Below are 18,895 nucleotides of genomic sequence, written 5' to 3'. Positions count from 1 at the left end.
GAGAGAGAGAGAGAGAGAGAGAGAGAGAGAGAGAGAGAGAGAAAGGAGAGAGAGAGAAAGGAGAGAGAGAGAAAGGAGAGAGAGAGAAAGGAGAGAGAGAGGAGGGAGAGAGAGAAAGGAGAGAGAGAGGAGGGAGAGAGAGAGGAGGGAGAGAGAGAGGAGGGAGAGAGAAAGGAGAGAGAGAGGAGGGAGAGAGAAAGGAGGGAGAGAGAAAGGAGTGGGGGAAGATAGTGAGTGGAGGAGAGAAAGAAGCTGGGAAAAGAATAAAGTAAGACCCGCCGTTATTTTGCTGGGGTTGGCGTGTGAAGCCGCCGCGGGCTTGAGTCCCCAGTTCAGTAACCAAAAAGGAATGTCTCACTAGTGCGGGGAACTGTGCCTGGGACCTCACATATTTCCATAATCACCCCCAGTGGGCGTGTGGACCAGTCTGGTGGAAGAGGTGATGCCTCTTTACTATCAGACTGATGTTTTGGTCCCATTTGAGAGGAAGGTCCAGAAGAGAGCTGGAACCACAACATCAGTGTGATGTGATAAAGCAGGGAGCTCAACTCCTGTCCTCAAGCTCCAACCCCCCCCCCCCCACCCCAACAGGTCACGTTTTCAGGATATCCTAGCCTCAGCACAGGTTTTCTCAATCAGAGGCTCAGTCGAGAGGCTACATGTCCGTTGCCTTAGATTTTACAGCGTATGCAACATGGAGGGTTTGTCAAAAGTAATGTACAATGTCTTACCATATGTGGGAAAAGAGGCAACGTTATGGGTTACCTAGCAACCCGTAACGGTGCTTTTTGGGGATTTACCAGTAAATATCAAACTACAGTATATCCGGAGGAGTTGTAATCTGTAAATATGGATTGGAATTCATGGCACTAAAATTGGGACAGTTCTGATTAATACATTTTCAAGGTTGTGCTATGGTTTGTAATTGTTTGATAACCCTAATACTGGAGATGGCAGGTCAATCAGTGACCCTCATCTGTGCATGCACGAGGCAGACCCTTAGTGTCCCAACTATTAGAATGAACCTGCGCTCCGGGGACTGTAACACATATCCGGAACCTGTCCAAGTGCACTGGACTCAACGTGCCAAATATAAGAACATTGTGCTAACAGGACAACAGTGCCCCCGTGTTTTTCATGTGCCTCTTCCTCTGGGACATAACATGAGTAATTGTAGGAAGTGGTCGTTTCAGTAATCTACTACGTAATTGAGCAATTTCTTGCTTTCTTTCAAATGTTGATCGCTGGGTTATTTTCTTCTTCCCGTCATTATTGAAACAATTAAAAAAAAAAAAAAAGATCTAAATTATAAAAAAAAAAACAACAACAACAAAAAACAAAACAAAAGGCATTGTATCCTGCATCAGTTTCTCGGTTCGTTCCTCCTGCATCAGCACTAGGTCAGTAAAAGAAGGGCGTTCTTACGGCCCACCACTCGCTGTCTCTCTCCATCCAACTTTATATTGCAACCAGCTGGGGAAAGTTTTATCCGTACCAAAAGCTGCCAAACTGCCTTTTGCCTTTGATTTCTTTTATGGTCACCATAATGTAAATATTTGTATTGTTAGGTTATGCTTTTGTCTGTCCTGCAAGTAATTATCTGCAGGCTGTGTGGGTCAGCATCCAGACGGGGTTATTTATAGCGCGGGACGCGGCCGTGTAGCAGACAGGTGGCTACCAGAAGCCACGCAGGCTGTGACTGAGAAGCGTTGAACGGTCCAGTGGAAGAGTCTCCCATCTGAGCAGCACGAGTGCAGCGCACAGCCGTGGCAAGCGATGCGTGGAACAGGCTCACTGCCGGTCACACACTGTCTCAAACCCTGCGCAAGGGAGGAATGATAGTGTTGTAGGAATAATGATATTTACAACTCGTAGACTAACTGCAGTTGTCTGGGCAGTGTAAATATGCAATGTTGCATCCATGTTTTGCACAGTGGGTACCGTATGTACGTCTTTATTTATACAGAGCCACTAATGTACACAGCGTGTCACAGCAGTAACACACGTGACAATCATATAAATAACAAATAATACAAATAACAGATCATGGGAAGCGCTTCAGACATAAAAGTGACATTTAGGAAAAGGAGTCCCTGCCCCGAAGAGCTTACAATCTAATCTAACGTCTGGAAAGTGCGTCTGCAAGGGGCCAAGGTTTATGTATGAGGTGTATAGTATCAGCCACGGAGCTACTCGGATGCTTCGTTAAGCAGGTGGGTTTTAAGGTGCGTATAACAGGAATCAAATGGCACTCACTATAAAAGTGGTTTAGAGAGAATTAAAAAAAAAAAATGTACAAATATTAAGAACGATAATATTTTAATGATGATAATAATAGTAGTCAGTTGAATTACTCTTCATTTCATCACTTTGTGTAATATATTTAACGGTGTCATTGCCTGAAAGGGCAGAGAAGCACTGCTTACACCTTTGCAGCAAGGGGTTAAACCTTCCAACGAGTTCCCTTTTTATTCAGTGAATGCGGCTTCTTTACAAGTTACAAGCTCTGATATAATACAGACATTGTATTCAGCTCCAGGGAGCGCCTCTAATGCAGAGGGAGCACCCCTAGAATGGCAGAGCGGTTTGGCTCACTCCTAGCGCTCGTTGAGTGACTTGCTCTTGTGTTCACAGGGTTGGTATCAGGACGGTGTGATTGTTATAATAGAGGCATCCAGTCACCATAAACCTGGGGTGCTCAACTCCAGTCCTCAACCCCCCTGCCCCCATAAAGGTCAGGTTTTCAGGATATCCTTGCTTCAGCACAGGTGGCAAAATAAGCCACCTGTGTCGAAGAAGAAACTGATTGAGCCACTTGTGCTGAAAAGGGGACTGAATCAGTCCCTGCTTCAGTACAGGTGGCTCAATCAGAGGCTCAATCTTTGACTGAGCCTCTGATTCAGCCTGTGCTGAAGCTGGGATATCCTGAAAGCCTGACGTGGTGGTGTGCACGCTTGAGGACTGGAGTTTTGCACCCCTGCCGTAAGCATTTTGTAAACGAGTGACTAGATCTGAAAAAAGGACGGACTTGTCAGAGAAATCCAATACAGAACGGTGTTATAATTGATCATTTCAGGACAGCACCCAAGAGGAGAGCAGAGCTATCACCCTGCAGTTTCACACTGTCTCCCGTATGGATCTCCCTGTGATATAGATAATGGAGAGGGAGAGAGAAAATAAGAACCTGCTGTTTGGGGGGGTTGGGGCATTTACTAAAATCTCCCAGCTGCTTAACTGAGGCAACACCAAAAGAATTGCCCCACATTTATCAAAGGGAGCATGCCAAGAGAACAACACTCGGGCACTATTCCAGTGTATGCGTGTGTACTGTGCAATATGCACCAAGCTGATTCTCCAGTGTTTCACATCTGGTGCAACACGGCCTGGTAGATGTATTTATGCCGATCGGAAGGAGATTCGTGCAGGTTGTGATACCTTTTAGCGGAGCAACATAAGAGTGCTGTATAGATGAAATGATATGGTGCAAAGCTTTCAAAGTCTCAATGGTTTTCTTCTTCGTGACCTGTGAAACCGTGTGCCGTGAAACCGTGTCCTGTGAAACCGTGTCCCGTGTCCCGTGAAACCGTGCGCCGTGAAACCGTGCGCCGTGAAACCGTGTGCCGTGAAACCGTGTGCCGTGAAACCGTGTCCCGTGAAACCGTGTCCCGTGAAACCGTGTGCCGTGAAACTGTGTCCTGTGAAACCGTGTCCTGTGAAACCGTGTGCCGTGAAACCGTGTGCCGTGAAACCGTGTCCTGTTAAACAAAAACATGACGCATTGAAGTGTACAATTTGATCCATTTAATTAATATCTGAGTGTCACGTGACTCCTCCCAAACTCCACCGGAGACTCTCCTCAAAAAACAATCTGATGCACAGGGAGGAAAGGGGACACGTGGTTATAGTGGAAAGGGGAAATGTGGTTATAGTGGAAAGGGAAAATGTGGTTATAGAGGAAAGGGGAAATGTGATTATAGTGGAAAGGGGAAATGTGGTTATAGTGGAAAGGGGAAATGTGGTTATAGTGGAAAGGGGAAACGTGGTTATAGTGGAAAGGGGAAATGTGGTTATAGTGGAAAGGGGAAATGTGGTTATAGTGGATAGGAGAAATGTGGTTCTAGTGGAAAGGGGAAATGTGGTTATAGTGGAAAGGTGACACGTGGTTATAGTGGAAAGGGGAAACGTGGTTATAGTGGGAAGGGGAAACGTGGTTATAGTGGAAAGGGGAAACGTGGTTATAGTGGAAAGGGGAAACGTGGTTATAGTGGAAAGGGGAAATGTGGTTATAGTGGAAAGGGGAAATGTGGTTATAGTGGAAAGGGGAAATGTGGTTATAGTGGAAAGGGGAAATGTGGTTATAGTGGATAGGGGAAATGTGGTTATAGTGGAAAGGGGAAATGTGGTTATAGTGGAAAGGGGAAATGTGGTTATAGTGGAAAGGGGAAATGTGGTTATAGTGGAAAGGGGAAATGTGGTTATAGTGGATAGGAGAAATGTGGTTCTAGTGGAAAGGGGAAATGTGGTTATAGTGGAAAGGGGAAATGTGGTTATAGTGGAAAGGGGAAATGTGGTTATAGTGGAAAGGGGAAATGTGGTTATAGTGGATAGGAGAAATGTGGTTCTAGTGGAAAGGGGAAATGTGGTTATAGTGGAAAGGTGACACGTGGTTATAGTGGAAAGGGGAAACGTGGTTATAGTGGGAAGGGGAAACGTGGTTATAGTGGAAAGGGGAAACGTGGTTATAGTGGAAAGGGGAAACGTGGTTATAGTGGAAAGGGGAAATGTGGTTATAGTGGATAGGGGAAATGTGGTTATAGTGGAAAGGGGAAATGTGGTTATAGTGGAAAGGGGAAATGTGGTTATAGTGGATAGGGGAAATGTGGTTATAGTGGAAAGGGGAAATGTGGTTATAGTGGAAAGGGGAAACGTGGTTATAGTGGAAAGGGGAAATGTGGTTATAGTGGAAAGGGGAAACGTGGTTATAGTGGTCATTTACTCAGTTGTTGGGTAATTTTCCTTCTGTCACTGTTGTATTTTTGCACGTGGAGCACAGTCGGTGAAACGCCTTGTTCTGATGTAGCCATTAGAACAGACTGAATAGTTCCTTTCTTTTCTGGCACATGTGATGAATGAAATTGCTACTGTATCTGGTGCATCAATTTACATTTGTATTTTGAATTTATACATACTGTAGAACCACAATAGCCAAAGCTCAAAATATCAGCTTATACCCTCTTTCCACTTTTTATTTGATAAACGGGGCAATCGTGAGTCACTGAAAATAAATGCTGGAAATGTTTGCAATTCTCACAGGAATAGGGGAGCAGTGATCTCGCATCACGGCTAACATGCTTCAACCAGATCCCAAAACATGGGAACAAAGGGCAGTGCCACCTTCATTTTGCATCTGCAAGACGCCCAGCAGGAAGTGGTAGAAAGCTACCCTCCCATCTCATTATAATTGATTTTGCGGTTGTGGGGCCCGCATTCTGAAGCAGTGAAGGTATTAACGCTCCAGTCCCACTCACATATATTTACACACATCCGTGCAACATACTTCAGCAGTTTTTTTTAGCAGTACTAACTTTTTAGCATCCTAACGTATTGCGACGCACCGTGTTTCTCGCCCTGCGGCAGCGCAAGGGTTAAATAATGCCTATTTTATTATTAGTTGTTTGTTTTTTTAACACAGCCGTGATCACAGCAGCCCTGGAACATCTGCCTCATTCTTTCATCTCACGTGCCATTTCTCCACAAAGCAACATGTTTATTGCACAGCATATTCCACGGCAGGAATTGCACTGCTTTGTGGCGTACACTTGGGAGTCTGGTGCAGTAGTGGCAGAGAGGAATGTAGCCTGGCTAAGTGCTTTCACTTTCTTGGCTACACAGGGCTGGGTTGAAGCGCTTCAGCACAGCACATTCCTCATTCTTGGGAGCGAGCCGAGAACTCAAAGCCGCAGCAAAGCATCTGCTGTGAAACCCGTGACACGGAACAGACGAGATCCGCTGGCTCCTGGCGGCATCTCGGGTTCAGAGGACTAGAACATGCGTTCTGCGCCCAGTGATGTCACAATGATCACAGAACTAGCAGAGCCAGGGACAGCGGGCATAATCCTGTGTGTATTATCCATGTGAGGTGGCAGACAATGTGCACAGCATGGTGCAGAGGAAGTTACACAACATGTTCTCCAGACCAGACAAGCTTTATCTGGGGCCAACAGCGCTCATCAGCTGGGCTCAGATACTGGGAGTCTTCACTCCTTATGCACCATAACTCGGGGAGCAAGGTTTTCTGTGATGTAGCTCCAGTATAAAGCACGTCTTAGTAGGACTACAGCTGGTCAACTTCATTCCTCCAGGGCCACCAACAGGTCAGGCATTCAGGATATCCCTGCTTCAGCACAGTTGGCTCAGTCGAAGACATGACGAGATTATAACAGGGCCCTTTTCTAGAAAGTGCAATAGCGCCGCTCTGGTGAGTTTGATGAGGCTTTCCATCACACTTTATAGAAGACAGTCCGTAGTCTCCTTGCTGTAAAACCGGGGAACGTGATGGAAAAGAACGGTATCAGGGTTATAAAAAGGAGAAACTCCCATTGTTTTTAATAGCATTGATACGCTTCGATACATCTAATGCTGGGACGGGGGTTGCACCAATTTTGCTAGGCCCCTCGGCGTTTGAGATGGTGATCCCATGTATAGCCTGGTTCCCCTCTGGTTCTCTGTTTGCCACTACCTCTGGCTACAGCTGCGTCTGGCAGCGAACGGGGGGGGCGTGGGGAGGTTGTGTCAGGTGCCCTGGTCGCCGGAAGCTGCCGGCGGCTCCCCTTGCAGGGCGCCACCATTTTGGCTGCGATTGTGCATGCGCATGCATGCGAGGCGGCCATAGCAGTGAAGGGTTCCATGGGGACTTACAAGCCCCATCATGCATAGGGGCTGCAGCAGCACATGAGCAGGCGTAGCCAATAGGCCTGCCAGGATTCCCTGCTTCCACAAATAGATACATTGTGTGCGCTAAGAGCACGCCAGTCGGAGCTGGGATGAGGAAGGGGTATGGTGTGTAGGTTCAGGGCATCTGTAACCCCTGCACTAGGCCAGAGACCCCCATAGGCCCCAGCTCGGCCAGACTCGACTCAGCTTGTGGTCGCTGCAGGGACAGGCCCAGTAGTTAGGGACACTACCCCTGTAGCACCAGTGTGAGGGACACAGCGGCAAACTGGTGATCCGGTGGTCTGGGACCAGATCACTCTACAGATCAGAGACTATCTACAATGGTGATACCATCCACGCAGTACATCACCCCACGTGGAGGCGGACGTCATCGTTCACAACCACAATCGCTGGGTCAGTGGATCCCATCCCTCCGTTGTGGCGCTACCGGGTGGTGGACTACCCAGGAGATATGATCAAGTGCACCAACTTTACAAACGGTAGTTGTGGGCAGCGCTGTCTCACACATTTGGGTGGGTTGCTACTTGTGGAGACTAGGGCAGTTGGGTGCCCAAGGGCCCCTCACTACTTTGGGAGAATAAGCCATCAGGTGGACTGTGACGATAGTGAGGGTTTGGCCCGGGATTAACGGGGTTACTCCCCAAGGGCCCCCCTCTAACCTCGCCAGGGAGACAAGGGGTTAACTGGGCTGAGGCCCAGAACTGTGACTTAACCCTTGTTAAATAACATGAAAATGCTTATTCCCCTGTGTAAATGATGTTGTTGCTGGATCAGGGTCTGCATAACCCACCCACTGGGACTTAATGGGTTAATCTTATATGCAGTGCTGAATAAACAGTTACCTGAAAACTGGTAATTTGGTAACTGAGTAAGCCAGGACCCTGAGCCTTGGGGTACAGCCTCCGGGTCACCCCCCAAGTACACACATATTAAAAATATAACGTTGTCATAAGAGAAACATATATTTTTGATAAAGTGACTTTTTGCAGTTTTTGAAATATACAGGCAGAATGCTAATGGTGGGCAAATGCTAATAACCTCTGCCTGCCTTTGTAATGCATATCCAAAACGGAGGTGTGAATTGGCAGTTGGATGCTAAATAGGACATCCTGCTAGAATTTAGCCTGGCTTCACAGGGGTATTGTTTATGCGAGAAGCCCAAGCCTACTTCAAAAGGTTTTATTGATGGGGCCAGGGGGGGGGGCTACCCCCAACAGGATATCAAAAGTGAGTAACTTTAATAAATATAAGAATATTATGAGATGTCCTTGGCTGAACCAGCTAAGAATTACATAAGTGTATTGGCGGGAGTCAGCTGATCTTTGGGAGTCTAAACATTGTATATGTACCTGCTGCTAAATGCCAGATATTAATATCTCTATTAATGTTCATATTACAGTGTAATTTTTGGTCTCTCTGCGACCGTCAGGTGTCACAGACCGTATTAATATATCTCACCTGACTGTATGTTTTACTGAACTCAAGTTATGCAATGATTTGCAGTAAATATGAAATTTTGGTTGAGTCTGAGAAACTGCAGCCCCCCTGCTATGATAATGAGCAGGAAAGGAGAATTTACAAGCCTGGTCATCAAAGACCAGATTGCTAATTGTTAAGCTAGCCGTCGCGGCACCTAGGGAAAGAGATGAGCTTGAAATGGTATATAAGTCAAAGCCACCCTCTACCCAAGTTGTTCATGCTGTTCATTGTTCTTCATGCAAATGATCTTCATGCATGCATGTGTCCTGCCTGTTTTGCTGTGATGTCAACTCAAATATGGAAGAAGTGGCAGGCTGTGATCCTGCTGGCTTTCTTGCCATAATCTTTACGTAAGTGTCTATATTTTGCGTGTTATTTGTACATATTTGCTGTGTTCACCTTTATCAAGGAATAAAATCACTTTATTATATCTTAAGTCTCATCCCAGTTCAAACCCAGGTATATATATATATTTATATATATAGTTTTTGGTGTACAATTACAGCCTGTCGCAAGCTCTCGTGACAGGCTTGTAATAACTGGTGGCAGCTGGCGGGACTGAACTGGACCTGGATTACAGTATTCTGCGGGGTACTGTGATCCAGTGGGAACTTGATGGTAATTGCAAGTTCCTGGGACTAAAGATATTGAACACACAGTGTACAACATATAACACAAGATATGGCACCTCCTCACTGTTCCTCTACTTGTGAGAAGCATTGCCTCCAGAACCAAAGTGCCGGCCATCCGTCTGACTGGAGCCGGGCACCGAGACCAGAGGAGTGCATCAAGTCGGCGCGGGGACCAGCAGCCAGCAAGGCTGAGAGAGAGACAGCAATCGGTGAGCATGAAACCCGGCAGGCTGAGCAAAGATCCACAGCTGCAGCTGCTGTAACCATCACACCGCCCGGAGAGCAGGGACGGGACCCAGCTCCGGGACGGCAGAGACTTGTGGAGGGAGCGGGTGGTCTTGGAAACCACAGCAGTCTTGCACCAGGAGAGGTATTGGCCGTTGCGGCGGCCAGTCCATTTTTCCCAGAATTGCTGGCCCTGTTGTTGGCGCAGGAAGAGATGTCCCCAGCAGAGCGGCTCGAGCAGCTGAAGCTGGCGATGATCCGACTCGCTTATCCCCTCCCAGAGCCCGGCGCTCCAGCAACTCCGCTCTGGACTCCGTTGCCCCTTGCTGGGGTTAGTCCACCGGCGGCGGAGAAGCTCTGGAATGAGCCCGGCGCTCAGGCAACTCCGCTCTGGACTCCGTTGCCCCTTGCTGGGGTTAGTCCACCGGTGGCGGAAAAGCACCGGCAGTCGCTGCGGCACTGCCAACCAATGGGCCACAATAATGCCCAGTGCCCTGACCGTGCGCGGTCAGGCGAAGAAGCCCCTCAGGGCCAACGCTCACGAGCTGAGGAAAAGATGACCCAGTTAGCGGCATCCTCTGATGGCTCCCGCCCAGCCGGGGCGACAACCCTCCGCGGGACGTCTCCTGGAGAACCTGGACGGGCTGCATCAGCAACAGCGGCGGAGAGCAGCGGCCATCCACCTGATCCCGGCGGAGAACCAGCGGCGGCGGCAGAGAAGACGCCGCCACTCCGGCATCCTGCCGGCGGCAGTTTTATTTGGGGGGAGGGACAGAGGTTGCGGGAGGGGGTTATTTTACCAAGTTTGCATGGAGCTGTGTTCCTCCACAAAGACCTGGGACCCTTGTCCTGCACCGTTTTACCTGTACCCAACACGGGCGCTGTTGCGGCAGTGGCCCGGTGCTGCCCAGCCCAGATTGGGCCGGCGGCGGCCGCTCCAGTCCCCCTGCAATTGGGACCAACGAAGGCGGCGGTCTCTGCGGGGACCAGCAAGGTAAGCCAGACCAAGTCGCAGACTGACCCTGACTTATTTTTCCCTATGACTGTACCCTGTTGTTTCACTATAGGGGTGACCGGGGGTGGCAGGAGATAGGGGTACCAGGGGAGGGGAAGGAAGGGCAGCAAGTGAGCCAGCCAGATTTCCCCATTACCTTGGCGGAGCGGCAAGGGGACTCTCAGTTAAGAGTCCCACTGTTGCAGCCTTGCTATGGGCTGGAGGTATCCGGGGTTGTGGCAAAGTTAGACCACCCCCAGAGTACCTGCCAGCCAGGAGCTAAGGTGGGTGCATCTGCACCAGCAACCCTGAGCTCACCTCCGGTAATGGGGGCACAGCTTCAGGGAGAGGGGCTCGCCCCGTTAGCACCCAGCTCTAGGGTAGGATTGCCTGGGAGAGGGTTGGGTGGGCCAGTGGGAACCGGGGAGGGAAGGCAGCAAGTGAGCCAGCCAGATTTCCCCATTACCTTGGCGGAGCGGCAAGGGGACCCTCAGTTAAGAGTCCCACTGTTGCAGCCTTGCTATGGGCTGGAGGTATCCGGGGTTGTGGCAAAGTTAGACCACCCCCAGATTACCTGCCAGCCAGGAGCTAAGGTGGGTGCATCTGCACCAGCAACCCTGAGCTCATCCCCGGTAATGGGGAGACAGTGTCAGGGGGATGGCCTCACTCAGGTGTCCCTAGGATCCAGGCTAGGATTAGCTAGGGAGAAGCGGAGTGAGGGGAGGCTGCAGGTAGGTAGCCAGCATCAGTTCTCAGGGGAGGGGAAGGAAGGGCAGCTTGTAGGGCCGCCAGGCTTCCCCATTACCTGGGCAGAGCAGCAAGGGGACTCTCAGTTAAGAGCCCCACTGTTGCAGCCTTGCTATGGGCTGGAGGTACCAGGGGTTGTGGCACAGTTAGACCACCCCCAGATTACCTGCCAGCCAGGAGCTAAGGTGGGTGCATCTGCACCAGCAACCCTGAGCTCACCTCCGGTAATGGGGGCACAGCTTCAGGGAGAGGGGCTAGCCCCGTTAGCACCCAGCTCTAGGGTAGGATCGCCTGGGAGAGGGTTGGGTGGGCCAGTGGGAACCGGGGAGGGAAGGCAGCAAGTGAGCCAGCCAGTTGTCCCCATTATCCTGGCAAAGCCTCAGGGGGTGTCTCAGATCAGCAACCCCCTGTTGCAGCCTAGCTATGGGCTGGGGGTATCATGGGCAGGGGCCAGTTTGCGCCACCCCAGAGATACCCATTAGCCAAGAGCTGAGGCGGTTGCATCTGGAGAGATGCCCCTGGGCTCATCCCCGGTAATGGGGAGACAGTGTCAGGGAGAGGGCCTCACTCAGGTGTCCCTAGGGTCCAGGCTAGGATTAGCTAGGGAGAAGCGGAGTGAGGGGAGGCTGCAGGTAGGTAGCCCGCAGCAGATCTCAGTGAGAGAAGGAGGGCTAGTGGTAGCCAGGGAGGGAAAGCAGCAGGTCTTGCAGCTAGAGTTTCCCGTTGCCCTGGCAGAGCCCCAGGGGGTTTCTCAGATCAGCAACCCCCTGTTGCAGCCTAACTATGGGCTGGAGGTATCCAGGGCAGTGGCAGGCTTGTGCCACCCCAGGGATACCTGCCAGCCAAGTGCTAAGGCGGTTGCATCTGGAGAGGTGCCCCTGAGCTCATCCCTGGTAAGGGGGAGACAAGGTCAGGGAGCTAGGTGCACTCAGGTAGTTCCAGGGTCTGGGGTAGGATTGCCCAGGGAGGAGAGGAGTGCAGGTGGGCTGCAGGGAGGTAAGCAGCAGGCTGAGGTGCTGGGCCTAGGGGAGGCTAGGCAGGGAGGCACCGTGGAGCAGGGGGAGATAGGAGGTCAGTGGGTTGTTAGGCAGCTGGCAGAAGCTAGGGATGGGCTAGGTAGGCCGAAGGTCCCTTGTTCTGACTGGCCAGGAGTGACCCCTCTGACAGAACCCCCTGGGTTCCCAAAGGAGAGGCTGTGGGTAGATAGGCAGCCAGGGAGGAGAGTCAGGAGTATAGCGGAGCAGCTACAGGGTGGCACAGAGCCAGTGCAGGTAGGGTCCCTACAGACTGGTGACATAACCCTTTCCCAGACATGGTTGACAGGGAAGCGACGGTCTGTGCTATATAGCTGGTCTCCTGCAGATGCACAGACATGCCAGTCTCTGGGCAGTGTGCAGCCTGGACTGCACAGGAGCCCCTTTCACCATGGACTTGGTTCCCAAGGCACTGGGTGGGGGGCAGAGGGAGGCCAAGGAGAATGCCCGGCGTTGCAGGATCTGGACTTTACCATCCACGGTGTACTGGTCAATGCCGGAGGACAATTTTGCCAGGCCAATCCCTCAGGACGTATTGAGGGCGTCAAGGGCGCCAGTGGTACCCCAGTGCCTGGGGGAGGCGACTGGGGCACCAGGGCCCCATTGAGCTGGGGAGGTGTGACGATAGTGAGGGTTTGGCCCGGGATTAACGGGGTTACTCCCCAAGGGCCCCCCTCTAACCTCGCCAGGGAGACAAGGGGTTAACTGGGCTGAGGCCCAGAACTGTGACTTAACCCTTGTTAAATAACATGAAAATGCTTATTCCCCTGTGTAAATGATGTTGTTGCTGGATCAGGGTCTGCATAACCCACCCACTGGGACTTAATGGGTTAATCTTATATGCAGTGCTGAATAAACAGTTACCTGAAAACTGGTAATTTGGTAACTGAGTAAGCCAGGACCCTGAGCCTTGGGGTACAGCCTCCGGGTCACCCCCCAAGTACACACATATTAAAAATATAACGTTGTCATAAGAGAAACATATATTTTTGATAAAGTGACTTTTTGCAGTTTTTGAAATATACAGGCAGAATGCTAATGGTGGGCAAATGCTAATAACCTCTGCCTGCCTTTGTAATGCATATCCAAAACGGAGGTGTGAATTGGCAGTTGGATGCTAAATAGGACATCCTGCTAGAATTTAGCCTGGCTTCACAGGGGTATTGTTTATGCGAGAAGCCCAAGCCTACTTCAAAAGGTTTTATTGATGGGGCCAGGGGGGGGGGGGCTACCCCCAACAGGATATCAAAAGTGAGTAACTTTAATAAATATAAGAATATTATGAGATTATGTGGTTATAGTGGAAAGGGGAAATGTGGTTATAGTGGAAAGGGGAAATGTGGTTATAGTGGATAGGGGAAATGTGGTTATAGTGGAAAGGGGAAATGTGGTTATAGTGGAAAGGGAAAATGTGGTTATAGTGGAAAGGGGAAATGTGGTTATAGTGGAAAGGGGAAATGTGGTTATAGTGGAAAGGGAAAATGTGGTTATAGTGGAAAGGAGAAATGTGGTTATAGTGGAAAGGGGAAATGTGGTTATAGTGGAAAGGGAAATGTGGTTATAGTGGAAAGGGGAAATGTGGTTATAGTGGAAAGGGAAATGTGGTTATAGTGGAAAGGGGAAATGTGGTTATAGTGGAAAGGGGAAATGTGGTTATAGTGGAAAGGGGAAATGTGGTTATAGTGGAAAGGAGAAATGGGGTTATAGTGGCAAGGGGAAATGTGGTTATAGTGGAAAGGGGAAATGTGGTTATAGTGGAAAGGGGAAATGTGGTTATAGTGGAAAGGGGAAATGTGGTTATAGTGGAAAGGGGAAATGTGGTTATAGAGGAAAGGGGAAATGTGGTTATAGTGGAAAGGGGAAATGTGGTTATAGTGGAAAGGGAAATGTGGTTATAGTGGAAAGGGGAAATGTGGTTATAGTGGATAGGGGAAATGTGGTTATAGTGGAAAGGGGAAATGTGGTTATAGTGGAAAGGGGAAATGTGGTTATAGAGGAAAGGGGAAATGTGGTTATAGTGGAAAGGGGAAATGTGGTTATAGTGGAAAGGGGAAATGTGGTTATAGTGGAAAGGAGAAATGTGGTTATAGTGGAAAGGGAAATGTGGTTATAGTGGAAAGGGGAAATGTGGTTATAGTGGAAAGGGGAAATGTGGTTATAGTGGAAAGGGGAAATGTGGTTATAGTGGAAAGGGGAAATGTGGTTATAGTGGAAAGGGGAAATGTGGTTATAGTGGAAAGGGGAAATGTGGTTATAGTGGAAAGGGAAATGTGGTTATAGTGGAAAGGGGAAATGTGGTTATAGTGGAAAGGGGAAATGTGGTTATAGTGGAAAGGGGAAATGTGGTTATAGTGGAAAGGGGAAATGTGGTTATAGTGGAAAGGGGAAATGTGGTTATAGTGGAAAGGGGAAATGTGGTTATAGTGGAAAGGGGAAATGTGGTTATAGTGGAAAGGGGAAATGTGGTTATAGTGGAAAGGGGAAATGTGGTTATAGTGGAAAGGGAAATGTGGTTATAGTGGAAAGGGGAAATGTGGTTATAGTGGAAAGGGAAATGTGGTTATAGTGGAAAGGGGAAATGTGGTTATAGTGGAAAGGGGAAATGTGGTTATAGTGGAAAGGGGAAATGTGGTTATAGTGGATAGGGGAAACGTGGTTATAGTGGAAAGGGAAATGTGGTTATAGTGGATAGGGGAAATGTGGTTATAGTGGATAGGGGAAATGTGGTTATAGTGGAAAGGGGAAATGTGGTTATAGTGGAAAGGGGAAATGTGGTTATAGTGGAAAGGGGAAATGTGGTTATAGTGGAAAGGGGAAATGTGGTTATAGTGGAAAGGGGAAATGTGGTTATAGTGGAAAGGGGAAATGTGGTTATAGTGGACAGGGGAAACGTGGTTATAGTGGATAGGGGAAACGTGGTTATAGTGGAAAGGGGAAATGTGGTTATAGTGGAAAGGGGAAATGTGGTTATAGTGGAAAGGGGAAATGTGGTTATAGTGGAAAGGGGAAATGTGGTTATAGTGGATAGGGGAAACGTGGTTATAGTGGATAGGGGAAACGTGGTTATAGTGGAAAGGGAAATGTGGTTATAGTGGATAGGGGAAAGTGGTTATAGTGGATAGGGGAAAGTGGTTATAGTGGAAAGGGAAATGTGGTTATAGTGGAAAGGGGAAATGTGGTTATAGTGGAAAGGGGAAATGTGGTTATAGTGCAAAGGGGAAATGTGGTTATAGTGGAAAGGGGAAATGTGGTTATAGTGGATAGGGGAAACGTGGTTATAGTGGATAGGGGAAACGTGGTTATAGTGGAAAGGGAAATGTGGTTATAGTGGATAGGGGAAATGTGGTTATAGTGGAAAGGGGAAATGTGGTTATAGTGGATAGGGGAAATGTGGTTATAGTGGAAAGGGGAAACGTGGTTATAGTGGTCATTTACTCAGTTGTTGGGTAATTTTCCTTCTGTCACTGTTGTATTTTTGCACGTGGAGCACAGTCGGTGAAACGCCTTGTTCTGATGTAGCCATTAGAACAGACTGAATAGTTCCTTTCTTTTCTGGCAAATGTGATGAATGAAATTGCTACTGTATCTGGTGCATCAATTTACATTTGTATTTTGAATTTATACATACTGTAGAACCACAATAACCAAAGCTCAAAATATCAGCTTATACCCTCTTTCCACTTTTTATTTGATAAACGGGGCAATCGTGAGTCACTGAAAATAAATGCTGGAAATGTTTGCAATTCTCACAGGAATAGGGGTGCAGTGATCTCGCATCACGGCTAACATGCTTCAACCAGATCCCAAAACATGGGAACAGAGGGCAGTGCCACCTTCATTTTGCATCTGCAAGACGCCCAGCAGGAAGTGGTAGAAAGCTACCCTCCCATCTCATTATAATTGATTTTGCGGTTGTGGGGCCCGCATTCTGAAGCAGTGAAGGTATTAACGCTCCAGTCCCACTCACATATATTTACACACATCCGTGCAACATACGTCAGCAGTTGTTTTTAGCAGTACTAACTTTTTAGCATCCTAACGTATTGCGACGCACCGTGTTTCTCGCCCTGCGGCAGCGCAAGGGTTAAATAATGCCTATTTTATTATTATTAGTTGTTTGTTTTTTTAACACAGCCGTGATCACAGCAGCCCTGGAACATCTGCCTCATTCTTTCATCTCACGTGCCATTTCTCCACAAAGCAACATGTTTATTGCACAGCATATTCCACGTCAGGAATTGCACTGCTTTGTGGCGTACACTTGGGAGTCTGGTGTAGTAGTGGCAGAGAGGAATGTAGCCTGGCTAAGTGCTTTCACTTTCTTGGCTACACAGGGCTGGGTTGAAGCGCTTCAGCACAGCACATTCCTCATTCTTGGGAGCGAGCCGAGAACTCAAAGCCGCAGCAAAGCATCTGCTGTGAAACCCGTGACACGGAACAGACGAGATCCGCTGGCTCCTGGCGGCATCTCGGGTTCAGAGGACTAGAACATGCGTTCTGCGCCCAGTGATGTCACAATGATCACAGAACTAGCAGAGCCAGGGACAGCGGGCATAATCCTGTGTGTATTATCCACGTGAGGTGGCAGACAATGTGCACAGCATGGTGCAGAGGAAGTTACACAACATGCTCTCCAGACCCGACAAGCTTTATCTGGGGCCAACAGCGCTCATCAGCTGGGCTCAGATACTGGGAGTCTTCACTCCTTATGCACCATAACTCGGGGAGCGAGGCTTTCTGTGATGTAGCTCCAGTATAAAGCACGTCTTAGTAGGACTACAGCTGGCCAACTTCATTCCTCCAGGGCCACCAACAGGTCAGGCATTCAGGATATCCCTGCTTCAGCACAGTTGGCTCAGTCGAAGACATGACGAGATTATAACAGGGCCCTTTTCTAGAAAGTGCAATGGCGCCGCTCTGGTGAGTTTGATGAGGCTTTCCATCACACTTTATAGAAGACTGTCCGTAGTCTCCTTGCTGTAAAACCGGGGAACGTGATGGAAAAGAACGGTATCAGGGTTATAAAAAGGAGAAACTCCCTGTTTTTAATAGGATTGATACGCTTCGATACATCTAATGCTGGGACGAGGGTTGCACCAATTTTGCTAGGCCCCTCAGCATTTGAGATGGTGATCCCATGTATAGCCTGGTTCCCCTCTGGTTCTCTGTTTGCCACTACCTCTGGCTACAGCTGCGTCTGGCAGCGAAGGGGGGGGGGGGGGGCGTGGGGAGGTTGTGTCAGGTGCCCTGGTCGCCGGAAGCTGCCGGCGGCTCCCCTTGCAGGGCGCCACCATTTTGGCTGCGATTGTGCATGCGCATGCATGCAAGGCGGCCATAGCAGTGAAGGGTTCCATGGGGACTACAAGCCCCATCATGCATAGGGGCTGCAGCAGCACATGAGCAGGCTTAGCCAATAGGCCTACCAGGATTCCACAAATAGATACATTGTGTGCGCTAAGAGCACGCCAGTCGGAGCTGGGATGAGGAAGGGGTATGGTGTGTAGGTCCAGGGCATCTGTAACCCCTGCACTAGGCCAGAGACCCCCATAGGCCCCAGCTCGGCCAGACTCCACTCAGCTTGTGGTCGCTGCAGGGACAGGCCCAGTAGTTAGGGACACTGCCCCTGTAGCACCAGTGTGAGAGACACAGCGGCGAACTGGTGATCCGGTGGTCTGGGACCAGATCACTCTACAGATCAGAGACTATCTACAATGGTGATACCATCCACGCAGTACATCACCCCACGTGGAGGCGGACGTCATCGTTCACAACCACAATCGCTGGGTCAGTGGATCCCATCCCTCCGTTGTGGCGCTACCGGGTGGTGGACTACCCAGGAGATATGATCAAGTGCACCAACTTTACAAACGGTAGTTGTGGGCAGCGCTGTCTCACACATTTGGGTGGGTTGCTACTTGTGGAGACTAGGGCAGTTGGGTGCCCAAGGGCCCCTCACTACTTTGGGAGAATAAGCCATCAGGTGGACTGTGACGATAGTGAGGGTTTGGCCCGGGATTAACGGGGTTACTCCCCAAGGGCCCCCCTCTAACACTCCCCAAGGGCCCCCCTCTAACCTCGCCAGGGAGACAAGGGGTTAACTGGGCTGAGGCCCAGAACTGTGACTTAACCCTTGTTAAATAACATGAAAATGCTTATTCCCCTGTGTAAATGATGTTGTTGCTGGATCAGGGTCTGCATAACCCACCCACTGGGACTTAATGGGTTAATCTTATATGCAGTGCTGAATAAACAGTTACCTGAAAACTGGTAATTTGGTAACTGAGTAAGCCAGGACCCTGAGCCTTGGGGTACAGCCTCCGGGTCACCCCCCAAGTACACACATATTAAAAATATAACGTTGTCATAAGAGAAACATATATTTTTGATAAAGTGACTTTTTGCAGTTTTTGAAATATACAGGCAGAATGCTAATGGTGGGCAAATGCTAATAACCTCTGCCTGCCTTTGTAATGCATATCCAAAACGGAGGTGTGAATTGGCAGTTGGATGCTAAATAGGACATCCTGCTAGAATTTAGCCTGGCTTCACAGGGGTATTGTTTATGCGAGAAGCCCAAGCCTACTTCAAAAGGTTTTATTGATGGGGCCAGGGGGGGGGGCTACCCCCAACAGGATATCAAAAGTGAGTAACTTTAATAAATATAAGAATATTATGAGATTATGTGGTTATAGTGGAAAGGGGAAATGTGGTTATAGTGGAAAGGGGAAATGTGGTTATAGTGGATAGGGGAAATGTGGTTATAGTGGAAAGGGGAAATGTGGTTATAGTGGAAAGGGAAAATGTGGTTATAGTGGAAAGGGGAAATGTGG

At 49.1% G+C, this 18,895-nt stretch overlaps 1 protein-coding gene across 4 annotated transcripts in view; it reads right to left on the bottom strand.

Annotated features, from left to right (window-relative positions):
• The window catches only part of SPAG17 (sperm associated antigen 17), a 481,463-nt gene that overhangs the window by 174,006 nt on the left and 288,562 nt on the right, over nucleotides 1-18,895 (bottom strand). The gene's annotated exons all lie outside the window — the stretch shown is intronic.

The sequence above is a fragment of the Ascaphus truei genome, chromosome 3 (genome assembly GCF_040206685.1).
Source record: "Ascaphus truei isolate aAscTru1 chromosome 3, aAscTru1.hap1, whole genome shotgun sequence".
Classification (NCBI taxonomy): Eukaryota; Metazoa; Chordata; class Amphibia; order Anura; family Ascaphidae; genus Ascaphus; species Ascaphus truei.
This window is presented reverse-complemented; position numbering and strand designations above follow the sequence as displayed.